This window comes from Bos taurus, chromosome 12 (genome assembly GCF_002263795.3).
Source record: "Bos taurus isolate L1 Dominette 01449 registration number 42190680 breed Hereford chromosome 12, ARS-UCD2.0, whole genome shotgun sequence".
NCBI lineage: Eukaryota > Metazoa > Chordata > Mammalia > Artiodactyla > Bovidae > Bos > Bos taurus.
This window is the reverse complement of record NC_037339.1, coordinates 83,370,047-83,387,057: the sequence shown is the minus strand read 5'-3', so window position 1 is coordinate 83,387,057 and position 17,011 is coordinate 83,370,047. Positions and strand designations below refer to the sequence as shown.

Below are 17,011 nucleotides of genomic sequence, written 5' to 3'. Positions count from 1 at the left end.
ACTCTGCCTGCCAATGCAGGAGACGTGGGTTTGATCCCTGACTTGGGAAGATCCCCTTCGAAGGAAATGACAACGCACTCCAGCATTCTTGCCTGGGAAATCCCATGGGCAGAGGAACCTGGTGGGCTACAGTCCACAGGTCTCTAAGAGTCAGACATGACTGAGTGACTAAAGAGCAACAACTCCCTAACAGATGCTCCCCCTTTAACTTCAGATGTCAAACAAAATGGACTGGGGTCTCAGGAATATAGATCAGGGTTCAGTTCAGTTTAGTTCAGTCGCTCAGATGTATCTGACTCTTTGCGACCCCATGAATCGCAGCACGCCAAGCCTCCCTGTCCATCACCAACTCCCAGAGTTCACTCAGACTCACGTCCATCGAGTCAGTGATGCCATCCAGCCATCTCATCCTCTGTCATCCCCTTCTCCTCCTGCCCCCAATCCCTCCCAGCATCAGAGTCTTTTCCAATGAGTCAACTCTTCGCATGAGGTGGCCAAAGTACTGGAGTCTCAGCTTTAGCATCAGTCCTTCCAATGAACACCCAGGACTGATCTCCTTTAGGATGGACTGGCTGGATCTCCTTGCAGTCCAAGGGACTCTCAAGAGTCTTCTCCAACACCACAGTTCAAAAGCATCAATTCTTCTACACTCAGCTTTCTTCACAGTCCAACTCTCACATCCATACGTGACCACTGGAAAAACCACAGCCTTGACTAGATGAACCTTTGTTGGCAAAGTAATGTCTTTGCTTTTTAATTTGCTGTCTAGGTTGGTCATAAGTTTCCTTCCAAGGAGTAAGCATCTTTTAATTTCATGGCTGCAGTCACCATCTGCAGTGATTTTGGAGCCCCCAAAAATAAAGTCTGACACTGTTTCCACTGTTTCCCCATCTATTTCCTATGAAGTGATGGGACCAGATGCCATGATCTTCGTTTTCTGAATGTTGAGCTTTAAGCCAACTTTTTCGCTCTCCTCTTTCACTTTCATCAAGAGGCTTTTGAGTTCCTCTTCACTTTCTGCCATAAGGGTGGTGTCATCTGCATATCTGAGGTTATTGATATTTCTCCTGGCAATCTTGATTCCAGCTTGTGCTTCCTTCAGCCCAACATTTCTCATGATATACTTTGCATATAAGTTAAATAAGTACGGTGATAATATACAGCCTTGATGGACTCCTTTTCCTAAAAGCACAAACAGACACAGCCTTCATGAATTCGGCCACTTCCCAGGATAGAGAATTTAGGCTCATTGAACATAATGTGTATAATTTCCAATGTAGAGATCTGACTGTGTGCATGAGTGCTAAGTCAGTTCAGTTGTGTTCCACTCTTTGCTACCCCATGGACTGTAACCTGCCAGGCTCTTCTGTCTGTGGGATTCTCCAGGCAAGAATACTGGAGTGGATTGCCATGCCCTCCTCTAGGGGATCTTCTTGACCCAGGGGTCGAACCCCCACTGAAGAACCTTTCATTGGCAGGCAGGTTCTTCACCACTAGAGTCCCCTGGGAAGCCCAGAAATATGACATTGATGAATGTCTAATATGATACAGTGCATGATGTCTGATGGGGATGTTTCACTTGGGACGACAGAGGATGAGATGGCTGGATGGCATCACTGACTCGATGGACGTGAGTTTGAGTGAACTCCGGGAGTTGGTGATGGACAGGGAGGCCTGGCGTGCTGTGATTCATGGGGTCACGAAGAGTCGGACACGACTGAGCAACTGAACTGAACTGAACTGAATACAATTCTGAAATATTATGGGAGAAAAAGAGTGAAATTCTCAAATGAGTTATAGAATAGCAGTTGTAAAATTAGAAAATTACGTACATATGGGCAATTATTCAGGCATTAAAAAGGACACCAAGTAGAAGTTGAAAAAGATATCAAAGCTTTTCATTTTTAAATTCTGGAATTTAAATAATTTCACAAAAACTTTTATGACCTTAAAATATTATTATATTTGTATCTTAAATGTGTAATCCCTCAAAAGTTATATAGAGACCAAGACTTGTTATTTACAGCAAGGTTACCGTGTCCTTTATTTTGCAGAGGAAGTTACAAATGCTTAACTGTATCTTAGCGGAGATTATTCGAGAGCTGCACTGTTTAAAATAACCTTCCACAAAGTCAGTTATGCTTCAAAAAAAAAAAAAAACCTTCCATGATAATAGAAATATTTGACATCTTCACTGTTCAGGACAGTAGCCAGTAGCCTCAGGTGGCTGTTGGTACCTGAACTGTGACTGTACAATTGAGGGACTGAATCTTTAATTTTATTTAAACTTAACTAGTTTAAAATTTAATTTAAATGTCCACATGTGGCTAGTGGCTGCCACAGTGAACATCTAAATTCTAGAAAATAGTGGCTATCTCTGGCTAAATATAGTGGCTGAATATCTGAATGGTTTTTTTTTTTTTTGTATCTCCATGGCAGCTTCAGGAATAACTTGTATGTACTCTCTACTCAGTTAATGATTAATAAGGTGAGGGGTGATTGAAATTTATTGTGCTGGCCCTTACTCAAAAGGTCATTTTGTCCTTATGAATGTCAGAATATATAAACTTCAATAAGAAACTCTCAGTGATTGTCAGTTCTTCAATGAAGTCTAATGAGTTTGTGCCAGTATTTATAAGATCAGCATTATAAGGTCTGCTATTATATAACTGTGCTGTATGCCTTCAATGGGATGATGTGACTCTTGGTAAGGTAAGGTGAGCTTTGCAGGGCTCCTGTCATATGACGGCAACTCCTTTACTGGAGAGATCAGTGGTTCTCGGGGATAATTCTCTCCCGTGTTGCTTGAGCTCCCTAGTCAGAGTGTCTACATTCAGAGGTTGTCTCTGCAGTTTACCAGTGGTTTGGCTTAACTTAACTTTTGCTTAACTTTTTAAATTCCCAGTTGCTTCATCAGGGGATAATAATGGCCCCTCCCAGTTGGTGCTATCCACAGAGAACCTGCCTGCCAATGCAGGAGACAAAAGAGACTCAGGTTCAGTTCCTGCATGTGTTGGGGAGATCACATGGAGAAGGAAATGACCGCTCACTGCAGTATTCTTGCCTGGAGAATCCCACGGACAGAGGAGCCTGGTGGGCTCCAGTCCATGGAATCACAAAGAGTTGGATACAACTGAAGTGACTTAGCAATAGCACCTAACGCCTGGGATTGTTACAAAGATTAAGTAAGCCCAGGTTACTCAAGCACTTGTAATAGAGTCTGGCACACTGTTAGTGCCATAGACGCATTTGCTAGATAAAGAAAATATGCTTGACGTGACCATGCAGCCAGCACTCAGTCACCGTGGATGTTCTGCTAAATGCGGTCAGGTAAATGTTACTTGTATTTCTACCACCCAGGGAAGTCTCATTGGCCTGGATGGCACACACGTGATCTGTGCAGCCTGACTGCATCCCTGGCATGTCCAGGAATATCTGGGTGATGCTTTTATTGAAGAGAGCACACAGAAGCTGATTCGGGTCGGGCGAGGGGAGGGTGCTAGAGATATCTAAATAAAAAGCTGGGCGTAAATATCACACTGGCAGATGTCTTCTTCCCAGAGATCTGCTGAGATTGAATTAAAACACTGTCAAGTTTCCCCCAAGAGTGTGCTGGGGAATCACTAATTACACAGGAGGTTAAAAGATATTGAAAGATAAAGAATTTTGTGTTCAAGTGTGCTTGAGAATTGGTAGCTTAAAAAAAATTAATTTTATTTCTATATGGCCGGTCTGCTCAGAGTCTTCTGTAAGTCAGTGTGCTTTGTGAATCTCCAAGCCTGGTAAATGTACAGATTCCTACCTTTACTCTTTATATATAATATATTTTTAATCCATGTATTTGATTTTGAAAGCAATTCTGATTTTTGCATCATAATGACTGGTAGCACTTAATGAATTTTAAAATGGCAAGGTACCAAACATCTGTAATAGACACATTATTCCCTGTCACCTGGCACAAATAATTGGATCTTTCCTGGTTTTGACTTTCTTATATGGAAACTAGACTTACCTTGTTTCAGTTCAGTTCAGTCGCTCAGTCGTGTCCCACTCTTTTCGACCCCATGAATTGCAGCACGCCAGGCCTCCCTGTCCATCACCAACTCCCAGAGTTCACTCAGACTCACGTCCATCGAGTCAGTGATGCCATCCAGCCATCATCCTCTGTCGTCCCCTTCTCCTCCTGCCCCCAATCGCTCCCAGCATCAGAGTCCTTTCCAATGAGTCAACTCTTCGCATGAGGTGGCCAAAGTACTGGAATTTCAGCTTTAGCATCATTCCTTCCAAAGAACACCCAGGACTGATTTCCTTTAGAATGGACTGGTTGGATCTCCTTGCAGTCCAAGGGACTCTCAAGAGTCTTCTCCAACACCACAGTTCAAAAGCATCAATTCTTTGGTGCTCAGCTTTCTTCACAGTCCAACTCTCACATCCATACATGACCACAGGAAAAATCATAGCCTTGACTAGATGGACCTTTGTTGGCAAAGTAATGTCTCTGCTTTTTAATATGCTGTCTAGGTTGGTCATAACTTTCCTTCCAAGGAATAAGCATCTTTTAATTTCATGGCTGCAATCACCATCATACAGGTAAATGATGAGGTAGATTTTTTTAATGTTTTTTTGCAATGCTGATATCTATGAGTATATGAATTTTGGATCACATTTGCTTTAATATGTATATTGGGTATTTCTATCACTTATCTTATTAAACTTAGAAGCCAAATTGGCTAAAATGTTTCAAAATGAGATAAAAAATTTATTGAATTGTCTCATGTATATGCAAAGGATATTTCACCAACTTATATTTAAGAAGGATTTCATAAATATAAGCAGAAAAATATATTTTTATTTTTAATAGGTAGCCATTCATTATTTTATGTACTTCTAAAATAATAGAAATTTAAATATAGATACACATTTCTGTATATGGTTTGTGAAAAGTATTCTTTTGCAAGAATATTCGAGGTTTCAGTGATACTTCAGGCATGCAAGAAATATTGTAAAAAGTAAAAAAGGCATATAATCACCTTTTCTTTCCCAGAACTTACTCAAACAATATGCTTCCCCCATGGCAGTGTAAAAACAGCCTTTGTGAAATGTGTTGTGTAAAAACAAAGCAAAACAAAGTTAAATAAAAATTGAAAGCATTTTTGTTTTTTTGTAGTTTGGGCTTTTAAAAAAGTTAAACAGATATTCCAGCTTTTCTTCTGCGTTTCTGTTTTATATGCCTGCCCTGAGTCATTCTCAGAGAAGAACGTAGAATATCTATGGGCTGCAATACTTATATAGATGATTTCAGTGCTGCGATGTCAACCATTTTCTCCCCTCAGGCATTTTACTAGTAGTATTATTTTCCTATTAAATGAAAATTCTCGTAAGTGGCACATCCTCATGGCATTCACTGCGCTAAACAGGGTGTTGCCTCTGTCCAGCTCGCTCCCTTGGGATGGTCCCCAGGGCATCTGGAGCTGGGCCTTCGTCCAGGGCAAGCTCCCTGGGCACTGGTTTTGGCAGTGACAGGTGGGGGCACAGACATTCCCAGACTGCCTTGACCACCACATTGGATTGTGAAACCTTATGTGTTATTAATATTTTATTTGAAATCTGCTTAAGTGTAACTGCATAATTTAACCCATATTATTGAGCAACTTCCATGTGCAAAACATTGGGGGAGGTACCTATAATAGTCCCTCTGTTCATGCTTGCTGAATACATGAATAAGTACGTGCCCGGATGACCCCTGTCTCCCAGGAGCATTCAATGGGAGAGACTGAAATGCTTAAAACTCTTTGTATTCCAGATCAGGAGCCGGGTAATCACTAGGAAAGGTCAAGTTCAACAAGGAAGGATTAGGGAGGATTTGACTTAGGAACTGGTTTTGATTGATAAACTATAAGGATGAGCAGAATCTTAACTTACAAATAGTGATTTTTTTCTTTTTTTTCCTTTACAGTTTTCTCATAGAAACCCAATATCCTGAAGTCAGTTGCAGTTCTGTGGGGTCATGTGACCAAGGAGTAGCCAATAGAATGTTTGAGGGAGTTCAGTGTGGTCGTTCAGAGGGGTCATCTTAGAGGGAATGCTATGCTAAGTCACTTCAGTCATGTCCGACTCTGTGCGACCCCATAGACGGCAGCCCACCAGGCTCCCCCATCCCTGGGATTCTCCAGGCAAGAACATTGGAGTGGGTTGCCATTTCCTTCTCCAATGCATGAAAGTGAAAAGTGAAAGTGAAGTTGCTCAGTCGTGTCCGACTCTGTGCGACCCCATGGACTGAAGCCCACCAGGCTCTTCTGTCCATGTGATTTTCCAAGCAAGAGTACTGGAGTGGGGTGCCATTGCCTTCTCCGTCTTAGAGGGAAAGGACACGATTTTTTTCCTTCCATCTCTCCACTTTGCTACCTAGAAGGCACGTTTGATCTCCAGCTCCATGAGGCACCCCGAACCTTCATAAGGAAGGTCCTAAGTTTAGTCAGGGAACCTGATGAATATTTTGAGTCACTGCACCCAAGTGAGGCAACTTGTTCCAAAAGTTTTCCTTTTTAAAGTGAGAAAAAAATCTACCTGCTTGAAACCACTGTTCTTTGGTATTTTACTGTTGCATATCTGAACAAATTTACATGGCAGTACACCGCTTTATCAACTGTGCTCATTTTAAAATTTATCCATACTTACATATTAGGATACTTATAGGATCAATTTGTAGAACTCATTTTATCTACACAAAGAACATAGGAAGTCCACAGTATATATATATTTTAGAGTATTTGTTTTTGTGTCTTTGTCTATTAAAGAGAGATACAAGGTACAGGGGAAGTACAGGTTTACATGCAAGCTGAACACAATACACTATGTCAGCACTTTCAATTAAGCACTGAACAGTCGCTTCAGTCGTGTCCGACTCTGTGCGACCCCACAGACGCCAGCCCACCAGGCTCCCCCGTCCCTGGGATTCTCCAGGCAAGAACACTGGAGTGGGCTGCCATTTCCTTCTCCAATGCATGAAAGTGAAAAGTGAAAGTGAAGTCGCTCAGTCGTGTCCAACTCTTCTCGACCCCATGGACTGCAGCCCACCAGGCTCCTCCATCCATGGGATTTTCCAGGCAAGAGTACTGGAGTGGGGTGCCATCGCCTTCTCCAATTCTTAAAATCTTACATAAGACATTAAAATAATGTCTAACCCTAACCTTTCACCATGTTTGTTTTCTTCCTTTATTCCTTGTCTTCAAAACTTACACCTTCTCTTACAATTTTGAACAGGTAGTGAGGGTCCCTTACCTACAATGTGAGTGGCACTTCAGAGGTATTTCTGTCTTAAACTTGGACACATTCTCACACTGTGGACCTGGGGCTAGAATGCAGCTGTGCTGCTTGCTAGCTGCGTGATCTTGGGCAACTTTCTTAAACTTTCTCTCTTTTAGTTTTCTAGTAAGGAAAATGAGTGACAAGACAATTTTCCTCAGACAGTGAACTGAGTTGATATTGGAAAGTGTCTGTGTGGTTGTGGTGCTGGTGGTTGTTCAGTCACAGAGCTCCGTCCCACTCTTTACAACCCCATGGACTGTAGCTGCCCAGCTTCTCTATCCATGGGGTTTTCCAGGCCAGAATCCTGGAGTGAGCTACCATTCCCTTCTCCAGGGAATCTTTCTGACCCAGGGATCAAAGCCATGTCTCCTGCATTGGCAGGCAGAGTTTTTACCACTGAGCCATCAGGGAAGCTCCTGTTTGTATGGTATTTGGCACCAATAAACACTATCAAATGATCAGTGATTATTCTAGTGGAGACCTTTTCACAGTAAGCTACAAAGTTTAGACTTTATCCATGTGTAAAACAGCAAACTATTTAAATTGGAAGCAGAAGCATATTAATGAGGAAACTGCAATTTTAGGTAAATTACAGAAATTGGAGTCTGAAAGATGGATTAAAAAAGGATACATCAGACATGCCAGATCAATTAAATGACAGCTGAGCTTACACGAGGAGACTAGAATAAGGGGAATATGACTGGTTTCGTCTTCATGGCATGAGAATTAGTCTAATCACTAGCTGCTGCTGGTAAGTCACTTCAGTCGTCTGACTCTGTGCAACCCCACAGACGGCAGATCACCAGGCTCCCCCGTCCCTGGGATTCTCCAGGCAAGAACACCGGAGTGGGTTGCCATTTCCTCCTCCAATGCATGAAAGTGAAAAGTGAAAGTGAAGTTGTTCAGTCGTGTCCAACTCTTTGTGCTAGGCCAACTAAATATGCATCCTTTACCCACCATCTTTCTTACAAATTGGGCATTTTTCTCCCGGATCAGATCAGATCAGTTGCTCAGTCATGTCCAACTCTTTGCAACCCCATGAATCGCAGCACACCAGGCCTCCCTGTCCATCATCAACTCCCGGAGTTCACTGAGACTCACGTCCATCAAGTCGGTGATGCCATCCAGCCATCTCATCCTCTGTCCCCTTCTCCTCCTGCCCCCAATTCCTCCCAGCATCAGAGTCCTTTCCAATGAGTCAACTCTTCGCGTGAGGTGGCCAAAGTACTGGAGTTTCAGCTTTAGCATCATTCCTTCCAAAGAAATCCCAGGGCTGATCTCCTTCAGAATGGACTGGTTGGATCTCCTTGCAGTCCAAGGGACTCTCAAGAGTCTTCTCCAACACCACAGTTCAAAAGCATCAATTCTTCGGCGCTCACCTTCTTCACAGCCCAACTCTCACATCCATACATGACCACAGGAAAACCATAGCCTTGACTAGATGGACCTTTGTTGGCAAAGTAGTGTCTCTGCTTTTGAATATGACGAACCTTTGTTGGCAAAGTAATGTCTCTGCTTTTGAATATGCTATCTAGGTTGGTCATAACTTTCCTTCCAAGGAGTAAGCGTCTTTTAATTTCATGGCTGCAGTCACCATCTGTAGTGATTTTGGAGCCCAGAAAAATAAAGTCTGACACTGTTTCCACTGCTTCCCCATCTATTTCCCATGAAGTGGTGGGACCGGATGCCATGATCTTCGTTTTCTGAATGTTGAGCTTTAAGCCAACTTTTTCACTCTCCACTTTCACTTTCATCAAGAGGCTTTTGAGTTCCTCTTCACTTTCTGCCATAAGGGTGGTATCATCTGCATATCTGAGGTTATTGATATTTCTCTCGGCAATCTTGACTCCAGCTTGTGCTTCCTCCAGTCCAGCATTTCTCATGGTATACTCGACAATATACAGCCTTGACGTACTCCTTTTCCTATTTGGAACCAGTCTGTTGTTCCATGTCCAGTTCTAACTGTTGCTTGCTGACCTGCATACAAATTTCTCAGGAGGCAGATCAGGTGGTCTGGTATTCCCATCTCTTTCAGAATTTTCCACAGTTGATTGTGATCCACACAGTCCAAGGCTTTGGCATAGTCAATAAAGCAGAAATAGATGCTTCTCTGGAACTCTCTTGCTTTTTCCATGATCCAGCAGATGTTGGCAATTTTTCTCCCCAGAGGATGGCAATTATTGACTTACTTCGGGGTGGTGGAGGTCATCACAAATCCTCCATCTCTGAGAGTGTTAGACCCAGAATCGAATCCAGAATTGGGTTCTGAGCTTTGCAAAGATAAGGCGCCTGCAGGTTCGTGTGGGGGAAGCGCATGTGCTGTCTTTCTGCAAGGCAGTGCTGTTAATTCTTCACTTGCTAGAACATAACAATTACTCACCAGTAGAATGTGATAGAAGAGGATTTGTTTTCGTATAATGACTTTCATACTCAAAACATCCCCAAACTCCTTGCAGATGAGTGATTGAAGAGCGCCGCGTCACCCTCCCACCTGCTCAGGAATAACTGGAACCGCTAACAGCCTGTATCTTTCTAAGCCAAGTGAGATCGCAGGGGGAGAAGACTAGAGTGGAGGTGTGTTTGCATGAATTTAAATGATAGCTTGAATAAAACATCTCCAAAGCACTTTTTACACTCTCGCTGTCTCATTGTCTCTGCGAAGACCTCTTTAATCAGTGATATAGCCCGGATGCACATTCACCATGCATGCTTCCCACCAATGAGCTGTGTTGTGCAGTGTCTTTAAGAAATGTGTCCCCAAGCCCCCTTTGAATAGGAAAAGCAAAATCATTTTCAAGTGTAGGATGCTCTGTACAGTGTAAACCATTATACGGGAAAATGCTAGAGCTGAAAAGGAAAAATAAAAGCATTCAAGGTGATTTTATTTTATTGCTTAAGGAATAAGGTAGCTCAGATGGTGAAGAATCTACCTGCAATGCAGGAGACCTTGTTTTATCCCTGGGTCAGGAAGATCCCCATTCAGGCAACCCACTCCAGTGTTCTTGCCTGGAGAATCCCAGGGACAGAAGAGCCTGGTAGGCTATAGTCCATGGGGTCGCAGAGTTGGACACTGATAAGGAAGATACAGTCCATGGTGGTGCTTCTTCAATACACGTTGTGTGTTGAATCACCTGCAGATTCTTATCCCATAAATGGGTTAGGTTCTGAGAATGCCTTTATATCAAGCCCCAGGGGATGTTGGGCTTTTTGGTTGCACTCAGAGTAGCAAGCATTTAGCAAGCATTATGGCATAAAGGCAAAATTTGTTAGTAAATGTGAGAAAGGGTCAAAGACAAGCTCTTCAGAACCCTGCTCCTTCAGGAATGGTTCTTGTTTATTACTAGGCTTCCAGACTTTCAAAGTTGTCTAAACAGAAGTTACAACCCTTTCTACTGAGTGCCTAATCTAAATGCCAAACCAGAGCACATTTCTGAAGCATCATGGGTCTCACGTCAGTTTTTCGGCCTATCTTTGAAAGAAATCTGCATAATCTAATGATGGATGCTCCCTTGAAAGTCAGGTATGAGTGCTATCTGTCAGAGAGGCCTCTGTGAAATGATCTTCGAGGTTTTCAGGGTATCTTTCTTTGCAGAAAGAACTGGTTAAGTATCATTTCCGCGCTTCATTCTCTTCAAATCTCTGCTCCGGAACCCCGGGAGGTGCTGTGCAGTGCTACATCTAGACAGTGAACGCAGATGTCATGCCGCGTCCTGGGAGAGTCTGTGTAGCTGGTGGGGCTTTCAGGGTCCCTATGCCCTCCCCAGACGGCTTCAGGTCGTCTGTGTCACTCAGGCTCTGGTCTATCCGCGTTCTCAATAGAGCGTCTGCCCTCTATTTTCAGGACCCATTCTCTGCAACATTCTCTGTACTTACAGAACTCATTCCAAATCCCTCTAGAAGGTGGATGCCCGAGGAAACTTGTGGAGGTGCATTGATGTTGGGAGGAAAAGGCCCTTTATTGCTGCAGAGTGTTATCATCATGGCCACATATCTCTTCGCTCAGTAAATCGGAACTTGAAGCTTTGAGAGTGTTGTCTGCTGATCTGTCTTATCCTCTCTGGCCCTGGTTCCCCCAGTGTTTCTACATGGTGGATGCTCTTTGAGGACCATGAGCTTAGAAAGGGTTGTGGATAACATCCCCTAGTGTTAGCACATTCACAGTGCGCTTTTCCATTTACAGAGCTTTTCATATAAATTGTCTCAACAACGAATGTAGGACAACTTGCCCGAGGTCACTTGGCTAGTGAGGATTTCAAAGGAAATTCTGAAGCCAGGTCAGAACTTTCACTGCTAGAAACATGCAGCTAATTACCCTTCAAATATAGAGCAGTATTTAACCCAGAATATTATGGAATCGTATTTTTGTTCTGTTTCAATGTTGTGATCTATTTCCACTATTTAAAGCTATCATTTAAAAAAAAATTAAAAACTTAACTGCAGAATCAAGTGTGGTAGTTCGGTTTTCAGAAAGACATTTCTCATTCCTGATGATGCCTTTTTAGATTTAATAAGAAAGTAACACTATTAAATGTTAACTACCTTGATTTCAAGATATATTATACTTTTCTAGTTTTTTTTTTTTTTGGTATAGAACACAAATAATTTGGTAGTTTTTCAAGCAAAATGTTTTCTGAGATTTATATGAAATTGTTTCTGTGTTGTGCTTAATGTGGGGCTGGCTCCCTGTGCCGGCTCTGGGGTTCCAGTTGTTGGGACAATTAAACTGAGACTGTACAGCGCACAGCCTAGGGGACAGCAGGCATCCCTGAAGGCCAGCTCTTAATTACTGTTGTCATTGCACAGATTTTATGTCACCCAGCATTTATATACTTTAAAAATGTTAATAACGAGCTTAGTCCTCAACCACTGATCTGCCTGTGGATCTCGCACCGGCTCTTAACTTTACTCAAATGGATCCGCTCTGGAGTGTATGCTTCCCCTGCCTCAGAGCCAGTGTCATGAAAGACACACGTCCCTGGACCCTCCCTCTTGGGGCAGAATTGGCTGAGGGAAGATACGATTCCAAAGTCAGATCTGTTCCTCCGGTTTTGGGGAGGACGAGTGGGTGGATACAGTGGTCCTTTTTTAAAATTAATGTCAATCATGCTCAATTGTAAGAGCTTTCACAGTGCTGAAAGTTAGGAGGGGAAAAGAGAGGTTAATCTATGTCTCCATCATTCAGGAGAAGATATTGATGACATGTAAAGATTTGTAAGGGTTTTCCCCTTCTGGGTATCTGAAAGTAGAAAGACGTTTTCGGGAGCCGTTCTGCTGGTGAACTTGTGCTCTTGAGTGCCTCTGTGTCCTCCATGTCTAACCAGACACTGCATCTCAACGGCTGTCTTGTAAATAAGTACTGCGCTATATCAAAGGGAAAAACAAGTAATTAGATAGTAATTAACCCCGTATCAGCCATCAGGGATGACATATGATTTCCACGAAGAAAGAACAGAACGGAAGGAAGATTCTAGCATGTATGTGACTGCCGTGTGTTCCACAGTCGGGCTTCAGAGTATCGTTTACAGCACGTCTCCTGCAGGTGTCTTCCCTTTCTCTCTCGGTGCCATTTGCTGTCATATTAAACCTGGAATTAGTTTGGTGTTCTTGTCTCGTCTCCTTAGGAACCCTTCTGAATGATTTGTTACACAGGAAATTATCATCCCACAGTTAGGAAAGTAACCTTACAGATGAATAATGTTTTGACAGAATTTTCAAAATTAAATTGCATACTATACCTTAAGTAGAGTTGAAATAACTTAATGTATATGTTCCTTGGAGAGTTATGTTTATTATCATCCACATGGGGGATATGAGAATGAGAAATAATTCCATTTTTCTTATCAAAAATTGGAGAGCAGAGCTTTTCTCCAGGCAAGTGATCCAGCTGTCTGGGGTAACATTTAGACATGAGATTCAGAATCTTTTTAATTACACTGGTTAATTGTTCACCCAGTTAGTACACCATCAATTGCCACCCTTGTTGGCCAGTACCCTGATGACTACCATTGCACAGCTTGGCTGATAAGGGGGGGGGGTGATTCATTGCTTTTCCCTCTGCTCTCGTGGCATAATGGTAAGAGCTTTACTCTTATTAAAAAAAAAAAAAAAAACAGGTATCAAATTTAGTCTCATGTTCTCTGACTGAAATATGAAACAGAAATGGTCTAATTTAGCATTAGGTTTGATATTTCTCACAGTTGCCAGAGTTAACACATATGTTAGTGAATGGTATTGTTAAAAATAAAATACAGCTATCTTAAGTCTGCAAAAACTGAAATTTTAAATATTATTATGAGATGAGAGTAAAATGGTGTCATGGAATAATGCCTTTTCATGGGAAGCATTATGATGGCAGATAACAAGGGGGCCAGAAATCTTGGTTTTCATTTTTCTTATTTTATTGTGTTCAGTTCAGTTCAGTCGCTCAGTCGTGTCCGACTCTGCGACCCCATGAATTGCAGCACGCCAGGCCTCCCTGTCCATCACCAATGTTAAGAACATTTAGTAAGAGATTTACCCTCTTGAAGTTTTACATGTATAATACAGTGCAGTTAAATATAAGCAGTATGCTCTAGCGACCATCTCCAGAACTCACTCATCTGTGTAACTGAGACTTTATATCCCTTGACTAGCAGCTCTCCATTTCTACCCCCAGCCCCTGGTAACCACTGTTCTACTCTGTATCAGCTTGACTATTACATACCTTATTAAGTGGAAGTACCTGTCCTTCTATGTCGGACTTATTTCCCTTAGCATAGTGTCCTTCACGGAGAAGGCAATGGCACCCCACTCCAGTATTCTTGCCTGGAAAATCCCATGGATGGAGATGCCTGGTGGGCTGTAGTCCATGGGGTCAGTAAGAGTCGGACACGACTGAGCGACTTCACTTTCACTTTTTACTTTCATGCATTGGAGAAGGAAATGGCAACCCACTCCAGTGTTCTTGCCTGGAGAATCCCAGGGACAGGGGAGCCTGGTGGGCTGCCGTCTATGGGGTTGCACAGAATCAGACACGACTGAAGCAACTTAGCAGCAGCAGTGTCCTTCAGGTTCATCCATATTGTTGCAAATGGTGGGATTTCCTTCTTCTTTTAAGGCTGAGCAATATTCCATCGTAAGTTGAGACTGTGGATTCTGAACCCTGGGCCAGGGCACATAATCTGACTGCTTAAGAAATGTCATTGTCTAAGTCTTGTTACACCTATAACCGAACTGGAGAAACAGGTACCACCCCTCCAAGCAGCTCTGAAATGTTAACCTCTCAGTTGTGTCCGACTCTTTGCCATCCCATGGACTGTAGCCCACCAAGCTCCTCTGTCTGTGGAATTCTCCAGGCAAGAATACTGGAGTGGGTTGTCATTCCCTTCTCCAGGGGATCTTCCTGATCCAGGGATTGAGCCCGGGTCTCCTGCGTTGCGGGCAGATTCTTTACTGTTTGAGCCACCAGCGAAGTCTGAGCCATTGGTGGTGGTGGTGGTTTAGTTGCTAAGTCATGTCCGACTCCTGGGACCCCATGGACTGTAGCCTGTCGGGGTCCTGTGTCCATGGAGCCATCGGGAGGCAGATCTAAACCCACATCCCTATTCATGCAGATGAGTTGTTACTTATCAGATGAAAGGATGAGTTCAGATTTCTTTTACACGGTTTTGGACAGGTGACCAATTGTTAGGCCATCCTTCTTGTATCTGCTTCTCCAAGCAGAAAGAAACCTCTGGAAAGAGATACTGGGTTGGGATGCACCAGACATGGAAATCATGCTTGCTCTTAGGGGAGGTTTGTGTGTGTGTGTGTCTCTGTGTGTTTATGTGTGTTGTCATTAAATTTAATGTGAATCTCTACATATTCTGGGTTTCCTCACAGTGTTCTTCTCTTTGGGGAATCAGAAGTTCTCTATGGCTCAACTCTTGAAAAGCACCTTCTGTGTTCTGAGGGGTTTGATTTTATCAGAGTGGATAAGAGGGGCTGTAGACAAAGACGGAGGGCACACTGAGGTGCGCGGGTGTGGTCGCTGCTGCTGCGGCTAAGTCGCTTCAGTCGTGTCCGACTCTGTGCGACCCCATAGACAGCAGTGGAGCCTCATCGGAGGCCGTGCGCTGCCTGTGTTCCTGCCATCACGGCCGATGCGAACCGCACACAAGGACATGAGTCTGGGCCTTGAAATAAAAACAAAATTTGGAGTGCAGACGACACTAACAGGAGCCTTGATTCTAATCACTGATACAAACCCTTTCAAAAAGAAGGATACGATTGTGTACTTTCGAAGTGCTCTCAGCTTTTTAAGAGTAAGCTGAAAATTGCCCAAATGAGAAATGATGGGAAATCCAATTCACAGATCCCTTTGGTTTGCGGGAACAATTGTAAGATCAGTATCAGTGACAGGAGTACGCATTGGTGTGGTCGCCCCAATGCCAGCAAGGAGATTCTGACCCAGGGACAAAACACACCCTCATCTGTTACACTTCTGTTCAAGTAGATATGTGAACCTTGATAGTCCCAGAACAGTTTATCTTTTCTGGGCTGAAAGACATCTTTTAACTGCCCTTTCCCAAGTTTACCCAAGTTCAGTTTTCTTAAACCCACAACTAAGATTTATTATAGTGTTTTTTTTTCTTCAAATGACTACTATACTGATAAAGAAAGAAACATGTAATTTATCTCATTTTTAAGTGTCTGTGGAAAATAAAAATGAGTATTTATAGATTTTTTAAAAGTAAACTTGTTGAAAAAAAAAAAAAAGACTATTGACTTGCAGAGTCAATAGCCTTTCATAGGCTGAATGCTCCTGTTTCTTTAAAATTCATATGTTGAGAGGCCTAACTGCCAAAGTGGTGGTGTTTGGAGGCGGGGCCTTTCGCAGGTGATCTGGTCATGCGGGCAGAGCCCTTGAGTGTGATGGTGTCCTCAAAAAAGAGGCTTCAGGGAGATCTCTCACCCCTTCTTCCCCTGGGGGGACACAGGCAGTGCTGCAGTGAGCACCAGGAAGCAGGCTCTGCCAGGCTCCAACTCTGCCAGCGCCTTGACCTTGGTCTTCCAGGCTCCAGAACAGTGGGAAATACATTCTTGTTGTTTGTAAGCCATCCAGTCTACGGTAGTGTGTTCCAGCAGCCTTAATGAACGAGGATACAGGGCAACACTTGTATAGACCCATAAATATAACATAAAAAATGTGGGTAGTATTTAATTAAGAAAGTATAGCCAACAGGAATTTGCCGAGGATACAGGGCAAAACTTATATAGACCCATAAATATAAAATAAAAAATGTGGATAGTATTGAATTAAGAAAGTATAGCCAATGGGAATTTGCTCTATGGCTCAGGAAACTCAAACAGGGGCTCTATCAACCTAGAGGGGTGGGATGGGGCGGGAGATGGGAGGGAGGTTCAAAGGGAGGGGATACATGTACACCTGTGGCTGATTCATGCTGAGGTTTGACAGAAAACAACACAATTCTATAAAGCAATTATCCTCAGTTAAAAAATAAATAAAAAAGTAAGTGGCGTGTAGTTTTTATCTTTATTGGAGTATAGTTGATTGGGCTTCCCTCATAGCTCAGTCAGTAAAGAATCTGCTCGAAATGCGGGAGACCAGGGTTCAATTCCTAGGTTGGGAAGATCCCCTGGAGAAGGAAATAGCAACCCACTCCAGTATTCTTGCCTGGAGAATCCCATGAACAGAGGAGCCTGGCGGGCTACAGTCCATGGG

General features: G+C 43.0%; 1 protein-coding gene across 3 annotated transcripts in view; it reads left to right on the top strand.

Moving 5' to 3' along the window:
• Positions 1-17,011, top strand: part of NALF1 (NALCN channel auxiliary factor 1) — a 610,092-nt gene that overhangs the window by 27,721 nt on the left and 565,360 nt on the right. The window lies entirely within an intron of this gene.